The 15,078-nt window shown below is 54.0% G+C and overlaps 1 protein-coding gene across 1 annotated transcript in view; it reads right to left on the reverse strand.

Annotated features, from left to right (window-relative positions):
* The window catches only part of LOC142663544 (uncharacterized), a 78,313-nt gene extending 66,160 nt beyond the window's left edge, over positions 1 to 12,153 (reverse strand). Inside the window, exon 1 of the mRNA XM_075842278.1 lies at positions 12,072 to 12,153. The gene's annotated coding sequence lies outside the window, so the exon portion shown is untranslated. The remainder of the gene's footprint in view (positions 1 to 12,071) is intronic.
* Between the last annotated feature and the right edge of the window lie 2,925 nt (positions 12,154 to 15,078).

Raw genomic sequence — 15,078 nt, forward strand, 5'->3', positions numbered from 1 at the left:
TGTTTTTGTTTTTCGCTTGACTAGTCCCAATCCCAGCTGTTTAACCCTTAGACGCCGCAGTTAATAGCGATCGTGGAATTTAAAAAGTTAGAATCCCATTGGACTCCAACGATTGTTGCTATGGCTATTCTCCAGGTTTCGCCATCTACTTAATCCAGAGCTTAATAAGCATAATACAATGTCTCACCCCAAGTGACTGCTGCAGCCAATCACAGGGTGCAGGGGTCACATGGGATGAAACGTCATCTCAGGAGTAAGGGCTGCAGGACATCAGAGGGACGCGTCGCTACAGCTGCAGGTAAGTATAAGCGGTTTTTGGGTTTTTTAAGTGCTGTCTTTCGCAGGGGACATTCCACCCAAAAAACTGCACCACAATTTGGTGCGTTTTTGCACCCAGGATTCCCTGCGATGTGCAATGTATCACGAGAAAATCTCCGAATTGCTTCGATAAGTAAAAGCACTACAAAATTATTACCACATGTCAGGCTTGAAAAATGAGACTCTGTGAGAAAGGACAAAACCGGCTGCGACGGACAGGGGCTAATGATTAACTTTCAATAATTGCTTTGTGAATGTGCTTAAAAAAAATAAATACTGCCATTTTATTAACAGATTTATTTTTACTTTTAGTTTTCGCCCCACTAGGGGAATATTACTTATGATTTTAAGTTTGAGATAATGTATTAGAAATGCTCTGTATATACGGGGTTGAACGGCTGGCATCAGAGTAATGTAGTGTCACGTATGTTATAATATATGACTTGTAACCGTTGTCATGAGATACTATGACACCATGTAATTAATAGTTGGGCAGCAAACATATATTCACATAAGATTATATCTCAGTGTACACCTAAACAAATAAATGCCCCTAAAAAAACCATACACGCCCCATAAATACCTCAGAAAGAACAAAGATACGAAACACCTCTGTAGACACCTCTCCATGGTCCTACAGTCCACTTTATTTCCAGGCGCCACTGCAGACGTCTGGACAGCAGCTTCAGCAGCACCCGGGAGTGAAGAGGACTGCAGGAACATGGAGAGGTGAGTGTCATGAGGACGCAGCACCCGGGAGTGAAGAGGACTGCAGGAACATGGAGAGGGGAATGTCATGAGGACGAAGCACCCGGGAGTGAAGAGGACTGCAGGAACATGGAGAGGTGAGTGTCAGGAGGACGCAGCACCGAGGAGTGAAGAGGACTGCAGGAACATGGAGAGGTGAGTGCCATGAGGACCCAGCACCCGGGAGTGAGGAGCACTGCAGGAACATGGAGAGGTGAGTGTCATGAGGACGCAGCACCCGGGAGTGAAGAGGAGTGCAGGAACATGGAGAAGTGAGTGTCATGAGGACGCAGCACCCGGGAGTGAAGAGGACTGCAGGAACATGGAGAGGTGAGTGTCATGAGGACCCAGCACCCGGGAGTGAGGAGCACTGCAGGAACATGGAGAGGTGAGTGTCATGAGGATCCAGCACCCGGGAATGAAGAGGACTGCAGGAACATGGAGAGGTGAGTGTCATGAGGACGCAGCACCTGGGAGTGAAGAGGACTGCAGGAACATGGAGTGGTGAGTGTCATGAGGACGCAGCACCCGGGAGTGAAGAGGACTGCAGGAACATGGAGAGGGGAGTGTCATGAGGACGCAGCACCCGGGAGTGAACATGACTGCAGGAACATGGAGAGGTGAGTGTCAGGAGGACGCAGCACCCGGGAGTGAAGAGAACTGCAGTAACATGGAGAGGTGAGTGTCATGAGGACGCAGCACCCGGGAGTGAAGAGGACTGCAGGAACATAGAGAGGCGAGTGTCATGAGGACGCAGCACCCGGTAGTGAAGAGGACTGCAGGAACATGGAGAGGCGAGTGTCATGAGGACGCAGCACCCGGGAGTGAAGAGGACTGCAGGAACATGGAGAGGGGAGTGTCATGAGGACGTGGCACCCGGGAGTAAAGAGGATTGCAGGAACATGGAAAGGCGAGTGTGTCAGGAGGACCCAGCACCCGGGAGTAAAGAAGAATGCAGGAACATGGGGAGGTGGGTGCCATAAGGACGCAGCACCCGGGAGTGAGGAGGACTGCAGGAACATGGAGAGGTGAGTGTGTCATGAGGACGCAGCACCCGGGAGTGAAGAGGACTGCAGGAACATGGAGAGGTGAGTGTCATGAGGACGCAGCACCCGGGAGTGAAGAGGATAGCAGGAACATGGAGCGGGGAGTGTCAGGAGGACCAAGCACCCGGGAGTGAAGAGGGCTGCAGGAACATGGAGAGGTGAGTGTCATGAGGACCCAGCACCCGGGAGTGAAGAGGGCTGAAGGAACATGGAGAGGTGAGTGTCACGAGGACGCAGCACCCGGGAGTGAAGAGGACTGCAGGAACATGGAGAGGGGAGTGTCAGGAGGACGCAGCACCCGGGAGTGAAGAGGATTGAAGGACCATGGAGAGGGGAGTGTCATGAGGACCCAGCACCCGGGAGTGAAGAGGACTGCAGGAACATGGAGAGGTGAGTGTCATGAGGACGCAGCACCCGGGAGTGAAGAGGACTGCAGGAACATGGAGAGGTGAGTGTCATGAGGACGCAGCACCCGGGAGTGAAGAGAACTGCAGGAACATGGAGAGGGGAGTGTCATGAGGACGAAGCACCCGGGAGTGAAGAGGACTGCAGGAACATGGAGAGGGGAGTGTCAGGAGGATCCAGCACCCGGGAGTGAAGAAAACTGCAGGAACATGGAGAGGTGAGTGTCATGAGGACGCAGCACCCGGGAGTGAAGAGGACTGCAGGAACATGAAGAGATGAGTGTCATGAGGACGCAGCACCCGGGAGTGAAGAGGACTGCAGGAACATGGAGAGGGGAGTGTCATGAGGACGAAGCACCCGGGAGTGAAAAGGACTGCGGGAGTGTCAGGAGGATCCAGCACCCGGGAGTGAAGAGGATTGCAGGAACATGGAGAGGGGAGTGTGTCATGAGGACCCAGCACCCGGGAGTGAAGAGGAGTGCAGGAACATGGAGAGGTGAGTGTCATGAGGACGCAGCACCCAGGAGTGAAGAGGACTGCAGGAACATGGAGAGGGGAGTGTCATGAGCACGCAGCACCCGGGAGTGAAGAGGATTGCAGGAACATGGAGCGGGGAGTGTCAGGAGGACCCAGCACCCGGGAGTGAAGAGGACTGCAGGAACATGGAGAGGTGAGTGTCAGGAGGACCCAGCACCTGGGAGTGAAGAGGACTGCAGGAACATGGAGAGGTGAGTGTCAGGAGGACCCAGCACCCGGGAGTGAAGAGGACTGCAGGAACATGGAGAGGGGAGTGTCATGAGGACCCAGCACCCGGGAGTGAAGAGAACAGCAGCAACATGGAGAGGGGAGTGTCATGAGGGCGCAGCACCCGGGAGCGTAGAGGACAGCAGGAACATGGAGAGGGGAGTGTCATGTGGACCCAGCACCCGGGAGTGAAGAGGACTGCAGGAACATGGGGAGGTGAGTGTCATGAGGACGCAGCACCCGGGAGTGAAGAGGACTGCAGCAACATGGAGAGGTGAGTGTCATTAGGACCCAGCACCCGGGAGTGAAGAGGACTGCAGCAACATGGAGAGGTGAGTGTCATGAGGACCCAGCACCCGGGAGTGAAGAGGACTGCAGCAACATGGAGAGGAGAGTGTCATGAGGACGAAGCACCCGGGAGTGAAGAGGACTGCAGGAACATGGAGAGGGGAGTGTCATGAGGACGCAGCACCCGGGAGTGAAGAGAACTGCAGGAACATGGAGAGGTGAGTGTCATGAGGACGCAGCACCCGGGAGTGAAGAGGACTGCAGGAACATGAAGAGGGGAGTGTCATGAGGACGCAGCACCCGGGAGTGAAGAGGACTGCAGGAACATGGAGAGGGGAGTGTGTCATGAGGACGCAGCACCCGGGAGTGAAGAGGACTGCAGGAACATGGAGAGGGGAGTATCATGAGGACGCAGCACCCGGGAGTGAAGAGGACTGCAGCAACATGGAGAGGAGAGTGTAATGAGGACCCAGCACCCGGGAGTGAAGAGGAGTGCAGGAACATGGAGAGGTGAGTGTCATGAGGACGCAGCACCCAGGAGTGAAGAGGACTGCAGGAACATGGAGAGGGGAGTGTCATGAGGACCCAGCACCCGGGAGTGAAGAGGACTGCAGGAACATGGAGAGGGGAGTGTCATGAGGACGCAGCACCCGGGAGTGAAGAGGACTGCAGGAACATGGAGAGGGGAGTGTCATGAGGACGCAGCACCCGGGAGTGAAAAGGGCTGCAGGAACATGGAGAGGGGAGTGTCATGAGGACGCAGCACCCGGGAGTGAAGAGGACTGCAGGAACATGGAGAGGTGAGTGTCATGAGGACGTAGCACCCGGGAGTGAAGAGGACTGCAGGAACATGGGGAGGTGAGTGTCATGAGGACCCAGCACCCGGGAGTGAAGAGGACTGCAGGAACATGGAGAGGTGAGTGTCATGAGGACCCAGCACCCGGGAGTGAAGAGGACTGCAGGAACATGGGGAGGGGAGTGTCATGAGGACCCAGCACCCGGGAGTGAAGAGGACTGCAGGAACACGGAGAGGGGAGTGTCATGAGGACCCAGCACCCGGGAGTGAAGAGGACAGCAGCAACATGGAGAGGGGAGTGTCATGAGGACCCAGCACCCGGGAGTGAAGAGGACTGCAGGAAAATGGAGAGGGGAGTGTCATGAGGACGCAGCACCCGGGAGTGAAGAGGACTACAGGAACATGGAGAGGGGAGTGTCATGAGGACACAGCACCCGGGAGTGAAGAGGATTGCAGGAACATGGAGCGGGGAGTGTCAGGAGGACCCAGCACCCGGTAGTGAAGAGGACTGCAGGAACATGGAGAGGCGAGTGTCATGAGGACGAAGCACCCGGGAGTGAAGAGGACTGCAGGAACATGGAGAGGGGAGTGTCATGAGGAACCAGCACCCGGGAGTGAAGAGGACTGCAGGAACATGGAGAGGTGAGTGTCATGAGGACGCAGCACCCGGGAGTGAAGAGGACTGCAGGAACATGGAGAGGTGAGTGTCATGAGGACGTAGCACCCGGGAGTGAAGAGGACTGCAGGAACATGGGGAGGTGAGTGTCATGAGGACGCAGCACCCGGGAGTGAAGAGGACTGCAGGAACATGGAGAGGTGAGTGTCATGAGGACGCAGCACCCGGGAGTGAAGAGGACTGCAGGAACATGGAGTGGTGAGTGTCAGGAGGACCCAGCACCCGGGAGTGAAGAGGACTGCAGGAACATGGGGAGGTGGGTGCCATAAGGACGCAGCACCCGGGAGTGAAGAGGACTGCAGGAACATAGAGAGGGGAGTGTCATGAGGACCCAGCACCCGGGAGTCAAGAGGACTGCAGCAACATGGAGAGGAGAGTGTCATGAGGACGCAGCACCCGGGAGTGAAGAGGACTGCAGGAACATGGAGAGATGAGTGTCATGAGGACGCAGCACCCGGGAGTGAAGAGGACTGCAGGAACATGGAGAGGTGAGTGTCATGAGGACGCAGCACCCGGGAGTGAAGAGGACTGCAGGAACATGGAGAGGAGAGTGTCATGAGGACCCAGCACCCGGGAGTGAAGAGGACTGCAGGAACATGGAGAGGAGAGTGTCATGAGGACCCAGCAGCCGGGAGTGAAGAGGACTGCAGGAACATGGAGAGGTGAGTGTCATGAGGACCCAGCACCCGGGAGTGAAGAGAACTGCAGTAACATGGAGAGGTGAGTGTCATGAGGACGCAGCACCCGGGAGTGAAGAGGATTGCAGGAACATGGAGCGGGGAGTGTCAGGAGGACCCAGCACCCGGGAGTGAAGAGGACTGCAGGAACATGGAGAGGCGAGTGTCATGAGGACGCAGCACCCGGGAGTGAAGAGGACTGCAGGAACATGGAGAGGCGAGTGTCATGAGGACGCAGCACCCGGGAGTGAAGAGGACTGCAGGAACATGGAGAGGCGAGTGTCATGAGGATGCAGCACCCGGGAGTGAAGAGGACTGCAGGAACATGGAGAGGCGAGTGTCATGAGGACGCAGCACCCGGCAGTGAAGAGGACTGCAGGAACATGGAGAGGCGAGTGTCATGACGACGCAGCACCCGGGAGTGAAGAGGACTGCAGGAACATGGAGAGGCGAGTGTCATGAGGACGCAGCACCCGGCAGTGAAGAGGACTGCAGGAACATGGAGCGGGGAGTGTCATGAGGACGCAGCACCCGGGAGTGAAGAGGACTGCAGGAACATGGAGAGGTGAGTGTCATGAGGACGAAGCACCCGGGAGTGAAGAGGACTGCAGGAACATGGGGAGGTGAGTGTCATGAGGACGCAGCACCCGGGAGTGAAGAGGACTGCAGCAACATGGAGAGGTGAGTGTCATGAGGACGCAGCACCCGGGAGTGAAGAGGACTGCAGGAACATGGAGAGGTGAGTGTCATGAGGACGCAGCACCCGGGAGTGAAGAGGACTGCAGGAACATGGAGCGGGGAGTGTCAGGAGGACGCAGCACCCGGTAGTGAAGAGGACTGCAGGAACATGGAGAGGTGAGTGTCATGAGGACGAAGCACCCGGGAGTGAAGAGGACTGCAGGAACATGGGGAGGTGAGTGTCATGAGGACCCAGCACCCGGGAGTGAAGAGGACTGCAGCAACATGGAGAGGTGAGTGTCATGAGGACGCAGCACCCGGGAGTGAAGAGGACTGCAGGAACATGGAGAGTTGAGTGTCATGAGGACGCAGCACCCAGGAGTGAAGAGGACTGCAGGAACATGGAGAGGAGAGTGTCATGAGGACCCAGCACCCGGGAGTGAAGAGGACTGCAGGAACATGGAGAGGTGAGTGTCATTAGGACCCAGCACCCGGGAGTGAAGAGAACTGCAGTAACATGGAGAGGTGGGTGTCATGAGGACGCAGCACCCGGGAGTGAAGAGGACTGCAGGAACATGGAGCGGGGTGTGTCAGGAGGACCCAGCACCCGGGAGTGAAGAGGACTGCAGGAACATGGAGCGGGGATTGTCAGGAGGACCAAGCACCCGGGAGTGAAGAGGACTGCAGGAACATGGAGAGGTGAGTGTCATGAGGACCCAGCACCCGGGAGTGAAGAGAACTGCAGGAACATGGAGAGGCGAGTGTCATGAGGACGCAGCACCCAGGAGTGAAGAGGACTGCAGGAACATGGAGAGGAGAGTGTCATGAGGACCCAGCACCCGGGAGTGAAGAGGACTGCAGGAACATGGAGAGGTGAGTGTCATTAGGACCCAGCACCCGGGAGTGAAGAGAACTGCAGTAACATGGAGAGGTGAGTGTCATGAGGACGCAGCACCCGGGAGTGAAGAGGACTGCAGGAACATGGAGCGGGGTGTGTCAGGAGGACCCAGCACCCGGGAGTGAAGAGGACTGCAGGAACATGGAGCGGGGATTGTCAGGAGGACCAAGCACCCGGGAGTGAAGAGGACTGCAGGAACATGGAGAGGTGAGTGTCATGAGGACCCAGCACCCGGGAGTGAAGAGAACTGCAGGAACATGGAGAGGCGAGTGTCATGAGGACGCAGCACCCGGGAGTGAAGAGGACTGCAGGAACATGGAGAGGCGAGTGTCATGAGGACGCAGCACCCGGGAGTGAAGAGGACTGCAGGAACATGGAGAGGCGAGTGTCATGAGGACGCAGCACCCGGCAGTGAAGAGGACTGCAGGAACATGGAGAGGCGAGTGTCATGAGGACGCAGCACCCGGCAGTGAAGAGGACTGCAGGAACATGGAGAGGCGAGTGTCATGACGACGCAGCACCCGGGAGTGAAGAGGACTGCAGGAACATGGAGAGGCGAGTGTCATGAGGACGCAGCACCCGGCAGTGAAGAGGACTGCAGGAACATGGAGAGGTGAGTGTCATGAGGACCCAGCACCCGGGAGTGAAGAGGACTGCAGGAACATGGAGCGGGGAGTGTCATGAGGACGCAGCACCCGGGAGTGAAGAGGACTGCAGGAACATGGAGAGGTGAGTGTCATGAGGACGCAGCACCCGGGAGTGAAGAGGACTGCAGGAACATGGAGAGGTGAGTGTCATGAGGACGCAGCACCCGGGAGTGAAGAGGACTGCAGGAACATGGAGAGGGGAGTGTCATGAGTACCCAGCACCCGGGAGTGAAGAGGGCTGCAGGAACATGGGGAGGTGAGTGTCATGAGGACGCAGCACCCGGGAGTGAAGAGGACTGCAGGAACATGGAGATGTGAGTGTCATGAGGACGCAGCACCCGGGAGTGAAGAGGACTGCAGGAACATGGAGAGGGGAGTGTCATGAGTACCCAGCACCCGGGAGTGAAGAGGACTGCAGGAACATGGGGAGGTGAGTGTCATGAGGATGCAGCACCCGGGAGTGAAGAGGACTGCAGGAACATGGAGAGGTGAGTGTCATGAGGACGCAGCACCCGGGAGTGAAGAGGACTGCAGGAACATGGAGAGGAGAGTGTCATGAGGACCCAGCACCCGGGAGTGAAGAGGACTGCAGGAACATGGAGCGGGGAGTGTCAAGAGGACGCAGCACCCGGTAGTGAAGAGGACTGCAGGAACATGGAGAGGTGAGTGTCATGAGGACGAAGCACCCGGGAGTGAAGAGGACTGCAGGAACATGGGGAGGTGAGTGTCATGAGGACCCAGCACCCGGGAGTGAAGAGGACTGCAGCAACATGGAGAGGTGAGTGTCATGAGGACGCAGCACCCGGGAGTGAAGAGGACTGCAGGAACATGGAGAGGTGAGTGTCATGAGGACGCAGCACCCGGGAGTGAAGAGGACTGCAGGAACATGGAGAGGAGAGTGTCATGAGGACCCAGCACCCGGGAGTGAAGAGGACTGCAGGAACATGGAGCGGGGAGTGTCAGGAGGACGCAGCACCCGGTAGTGAAGAGGACTGCAGGAACATGGAGAGGTGAGTGTCATGAGGACGCAGCACCCGGGAGTGAAGAGGACTGCAGGAACATGGAGCAGGGTGTGTCAGGAGGACCCAGCACCCGGGAGTGAAGAGGACTGCAGGAACATGGAGCGGGGATTGTCAGGAGGACCCAGCACCCGGGAGTGAAGAGAACTGCAGGAACATGGAGAGGCGAGTGTCATGAGGACGCAGCACCCGGGAGTGAAGAGGACTGCAGGAACATGGAGAGGCGAGTGTCATGAGGACGCAGCACCCAGCAGTGAAGAGGACTGCAGGAACATGGAGAGGTGAGTGTCATGAGGACCCAGCACCCGGGAGTGAAGAGGACTGCAGGAACATGGAGCGGGGAGTGTCATGAGGACGCAGCACCCGGGAGTGAAGAGGACTGCAGGAACATGGAGAGGGGAGTGTCATGAGTACCCAGCACCCGGGAGTGAAGAGGATTGCAGGAACATGGAGAGGGGAGTGTCATGAGTACCCAGCACCCGGGAGTGAAGAGGACTGCAGGAACATGGAGCGGGGAGTGTCAGGAGGACCAAGCACCCGGGAGTAAAGAGGACTGCAGGAACATGGAGAGGGGAGTGTCATGAGGACCCAGCACCCGGGAGTGAAGAGGACTGCAGGAACATGGAGAGGCGAGTGTCATGAGGACCCAGCACCCGGGAGTGAAGAGGACTGCAGGAACATGGAGAGGCGAGTGTCATGAGGACCCAGCACCCGGGAGTGAAGAGGACTGCAGGAACATGGAGAGGCGAGTGTCATGAGGACCCAGCACCCGGGAGTGAAGAGGACTGCAGGAACATGGAGAGGAGAGTGTCATGAGGACCCAGCACCCGGGAGTGAAGAGGACTGCAGGAACATGGAGCGGGGAGTGTCAGGAGGACGCAGCACCCGGTAGTGAAGAGGACTGCAGGAACATGGAGAGGTGAGTGTCATGAGGACGAAGCACCCGGGAGTGAAGAGGACTGCAGGAACATGGGGAGGTGAGTGTCATGAGGACCCAGCACCCGGGAGTGAAGAGGACTGCAGGAACATGGAGAGTTGAGTGTCATGAGGACGCAGCACCCGGGAGTGAAGAGGACTGCAGGAACATGGAGAGGAGAGTGTCATGAGGACCCAGCACCCGGGAGTGAAGAGGACTGCAGGAACATGGAGAGGTGAGTGTCATTAGGACCCAGCACCCGGGAGTGAAGAGAACTGCAGTAACATGGAGAGGTGAGTGTCATGAGGACGCAGCACCCGGGAGTGAAGAGGACTGCAGGAACATGGAGCAGGGTGTGTCAGGAGGACCCAGCACCCGGGAGTGAAGAGGACTGCAGGAACATGGAGCGGGGATTGTCAGGAGGACCCAGCACCCGGGAGTGAAGAGAACTGCAGGAACATGGAGAGGCGAGTGTCATGAGGACGCAGCACCCGGGAGTGAAGAGGACTGCAGGAACATGGAGAGGCGAGTGTCATGAGGACGCAGCACCCGGCAGTGAAGAGGACTGCAGGAACATGGAGCGGGGAGTGTCAGGAGGACCCAGCACCCGGGAGTGAAGAGGACTGCAGGAACATGGAGCGGGGAGTGTCAGGAGGACCAAGCACCCGGGAGTGAAGAGGACTGCAGGAACATGGAGAGGGGAGTGTCATGAGGACCCAGCACCCGGGAGTGAAGAGGACTGCAGGAACATGGAGAGGCGAGTGTCATGAGGACCCAGCACCCGGGAGTGAAGAGGACTGCAGGAACATGGAGAGGCGAGTGTCATGAGGACCCAGCACCCGGGAGTGAAGAGGACTGCAGGAACATGGAGAGGTGAGTGTCATGAGGACCCAGCACCCGGGAGTGAGGAGGACTGCAGGAACATGGAGAGGTGAGTGTCATGAGGACGCAGCACCCGGGAGTGAAGAGGACTGCAGGAACATGGAGAGGCGAGTGTCATGAGGACGCAGCACCCGGCAGTGAAGAGGACTGCAGGAACATGGAGAGGTGAGTGTCATGAGGACCCAGAACCCGGGAGTGAAGAGGACTGCAGGAACATGGAGAGGGGAGTGTCAGGAGTACCCAGCACCCAGGAGTGAAGAGGACTGCAGGAACATGGAGAGGTGAGTGTCATGAGTACCCAGCACCCGGGAGTGAAGAGGACTGCAGGAACATGGAGAGGTGAGTGTCATGAGGACCCAGCACCCGTGAGATTGAGAAGTATGGAGTATGTCACATATGTTACATCTGTAAGAGACTACTTTTTCTCTCATTGCTTTATTACTGGTAACCACTTCAATGTGTGCTCTGTACCAACGTCAGATCACAGTTTCTCTCTCCGTGTCTCCCTCTCCCATAAACACATCTTGTCCTATGTATCCTTCTAAATGATCCATACATTGTAAAACAGATCTAGCTATAGATAAACTTCTGTACACCAGAATGTCAACCAAGATTTCTCTCCACCTAAGCCCAGGGGAGATTAATATTGAATGTATATATTGGTGGTTTTCATTTGACATTTTTTTATTTCTGTGTATATTCATTTTGTAGTGTCGAATGTCTAGACTGAAACGTTAAACCTGTTTTTGGATTACTGCTTTTCGCTACATGTGAAATAAAATATCACTTATTGCCTAACACCTTGGAGTGCGGAGTTCCCATTTTTTTATAAGTTGGCGTGGAAGCACGGACTGCTGCGGGATCAAGAAGGTACATCTGTAAGAGACGTTCTGGCTTTATAAACTGGCTGGTGAAATCGAGGGCGGAAAATTTCCGCCGAATCTGTACAGAGAAGCGACTTCCCATTAAAATCAATGAGACGGATTTCACGTGGAAATCCGGTATGTGTAAACGGCGCCTTATACCGTGGAGCTGACAAAGCGTCCAGCACGAAGTATATGCAGAACTCTCATCCTCCAATGACATGGAACTCCCTGCCGTGATGTCACAAGGGCGTGGTGACTTTGTAAACAGCTCGTTACTAGGGAAAACTGACCCTAGTAACCAGACCATCCTCATCATATATAATGGACGAGCTGCAATACAGAGGAGTCCTAGAGAATATTATAGAGTGTCACGTACAGACTGTATACATATATACACATACATATTACACACACTGTATACAAACATGTCTAATGTATACTATATAACAGTGACTACAATCATACATACCCAGAGCAGGAGTTTATCTGTATCTGCTCAATCAGACTGGCTGAAGGACCTGTGTTGATGTCACCATCATGTGATCAGTCACATGAGGGGGCGGTGCTCAGCAGTGGAGAGTATAAGTAGGAGGTGAAGGACCTGTGCTGCTGTTACCATCATGTGATCAGTCACGTGAGGGGGCGGAGCTAGAAGAGACAGTTGTCTTAAGGGTATGTTCACACGCTGAGAGGCAGTTACGTGTGAAAAGACAGACTGTTAACAGCTGCCTCGTTTCACACGTAAAAGCTCCTCCTCGTAATTTACGAGGCGTCTGAGACGCTCGTATATCTTGAGCTGCTCTTCATTGAGTTCAATGAAGAACGGCTCAAATTACGTGGCAAAGAAGTGCCCTGCACTTCTTTGCCGAGGCAGTAAATTTACGCGTCGTCGTTTGACAGCTGTCAAACGACGACGCGTAAATTACAGGTCGTCTGCACAGTACGTCGGCAAACCCATTCAAATGAATGGGCAGATGTTTGCCGACGTATGGCAGCCCTATTTTCAGATGTAAAACGAGGCATAATACGCCTCGTATACGTCTGAAATTTGGCCGTGTGAACATACCCTAAGGCCTCCATGCTGCCGAAATACTGAGGGCCTCATAAAGCAAAGCTGTCCGTGTTACCCAATCACAGCTCAACTCTTATTTTTCTAGAACAGTTTTAAAAATTAAAGGTGAGCTCTGATTGGTTGCTATAGGCAACAAAGACAGTTTTACAGTTAGTTTTTATAGACGACGCCTGTGCACAGTGTTCACATTACTAACCGTGGCCGGTGCGTTACCTACCACAGCTCCACCATGACGGCCATAGGATTTCTTACAGGTCCGTGATATAATATACCACTATGTATAACACTCACCGTAACGTGAACGGAAGGTATTGGACATGCTGGGAGTTGTAGTTCCCTCTTATACCTCCTCCTGTAATGTCCTCTGATATCCCATAATAACAGCCTGGACATGCTGGGAGTTGTAGTACTCTCCTCTTATACCTCCTCCCTGTAATGTCCTCTGATATCACATAATAACAGCCTGGACATGCTGGGAGTTGTAGTTCTCTCCTCTTATACCTCCTCCTGTAATGTCCTCTGATATCCCATAATAACAGCCTGGACATGCTGGGAGTTCTAGTTCTCTCCTCTTACACCTCCTCCTGTAATGTCCTCTGATATCCCATAATAATAGCCGGGACATGCTGGGAGTTGTAGTTCTCTCCTCTTATACCTCCTCCTGTAATGTCCTCTGATATCCCATAATAACAGCCTGGACATGCTGGGAGTTGTAGTCCTCTCCTCTTATACCTCCTCCCTGTAATGTCCTCTGATATCTTATAATAATAGCCTGGACATGCTGGGAGTTGTAGTTCTCTCCTCATATCTCCTCCTGTAATGTCCTCTGATATCTTATAACAGCCTAGACATTCTGGGAGTTGTAGTTCTCTCCTCTTATACCTCCTCCTGTAATGTCCTCTGATATCCCATAATAACAGCCTGGACATTCTGGGAGTTGTAGTTCTCTCCTCTTATACCTCCTCCTGTAATGTCCTCTGATATCCCATAATAACAGCCTGGACATGCTGAGAGTTGTAGTTCTCTCCTCTTATACCTCCTCCTGTAATGTCCTCTGATATCCCATAATAACAGCCTGGACATGCTGAGAGTTGTGGTTCTCTCCTCTTATACCTCCTCCTGTAATGTCCTCTGATATCCCATAATAACAGCCTGGACATGCTGGGAGTTGTAGTTCTCTCCTCTTATACCTCCTCCTGTAATGTCCTCTGATATCACATAATAACAGCCTGGACATGCTGGGAGTTGTAGTTCTCTCCTCTTATACCTCCTCCTGTAATGTCCTCTGATATCCCATAATAACAGCCTGGACATGCTGAGAGTTGTGGTTCTCTCCTCTTATACCTCCTCCTGTAATGTCCTCTGATATCCCATAATAACAGCCTGGACATGCTGGGAGTTGTCGTTCTCTCCTCTTACACCTCCTCCTGTAATGTCCCCTGATATCCCATAATAACAGCTGGGACATGCTGGGAGTTGTAGTTCTCTCCTCTTATACCCCCTCCTGTAATGTCCTCTGATATCCAATAATAACAGCCTCGACATTCTGGGAGTTGTAGTTCTCTCCTCTTATACCCCCTCCTGTAATGTCCTCTGATATCCAATAATAACAGCCTGGACATGCTGGGAGTTGTCGTTCTCTCCTCTTATACCTCCTCCTGTAATGTCCTCTGATATCCCATAATAACAGCCTGGACATGCTGGGAGTTGTAGTTCTCTCCTCTTACACCTCCTCCTGTAATGTCCTCTGATATCCCATAATAACAGCCTGGACATGCTGGGAGTTGTAGTTCTCTCCTCATACCTCCTCCTGTAATGTCCTCTGATATCTTATAATAACAGCCTGGACATGCTGAGAGTTGTAGTTCTCTCCTCATATACCTCCTGTAATGTCCTCTGATATCCCATAATAACAGCCTGGACATGCTGGGAGTTGTAGTTCTCTCCTCATATACCTCCTCCTGTAATGTCCTCTGATATCTTATAATAACAGCCTGGACATGCTGAGAGTTGTAGTTCTCTCCTCTTATACCTCCTCCTGTAATGTCCTCTTATATCCCATAATAACAGCCTGGACATGCTGGGAGTTGTGGTTCTCTCCTCTTATACCTCCTCCTGTAATGTCCTCTTATATCCCATAATAACAGCCTTGACATGCTGGGAGTTGTAGTTCTCTCCTCTTATACCTCCTCCTGTAATGTCCTCTGATATCCCATAATAACAGCCTGGACATGCTGAGAGTTGTAGTTCTCTCCTCTTATACCTCCTCCTGTAATGTCCTCTGATATCCCATAATAACAGCCTGGACATGCTGGGAGTTGTAGTTCTCTCCTCTTATACCTCCTCCTGTAATGTCCTCTGATATCCCATAATAACAGCCTTGACATGCTGAGAGTTGTAGTTC

The sequence above is a fragment of the Rhinoderma darwinii genome, chromosome 11 (genome assembly GCF_050947455.1).
Source record: "Rhinoderma darwinii isolate aRhiDar2 chromosome 11, aRhiDar2.hap1, whole genome shotgun sequence".
In the NCBI taxonomy this organism is placed as follows: Eukaryota; Metazoa; Chordata; class Amphibia; order Anura; family Rhinodermatidae; genus Rhinoderma; species Rhinoderma darwinii.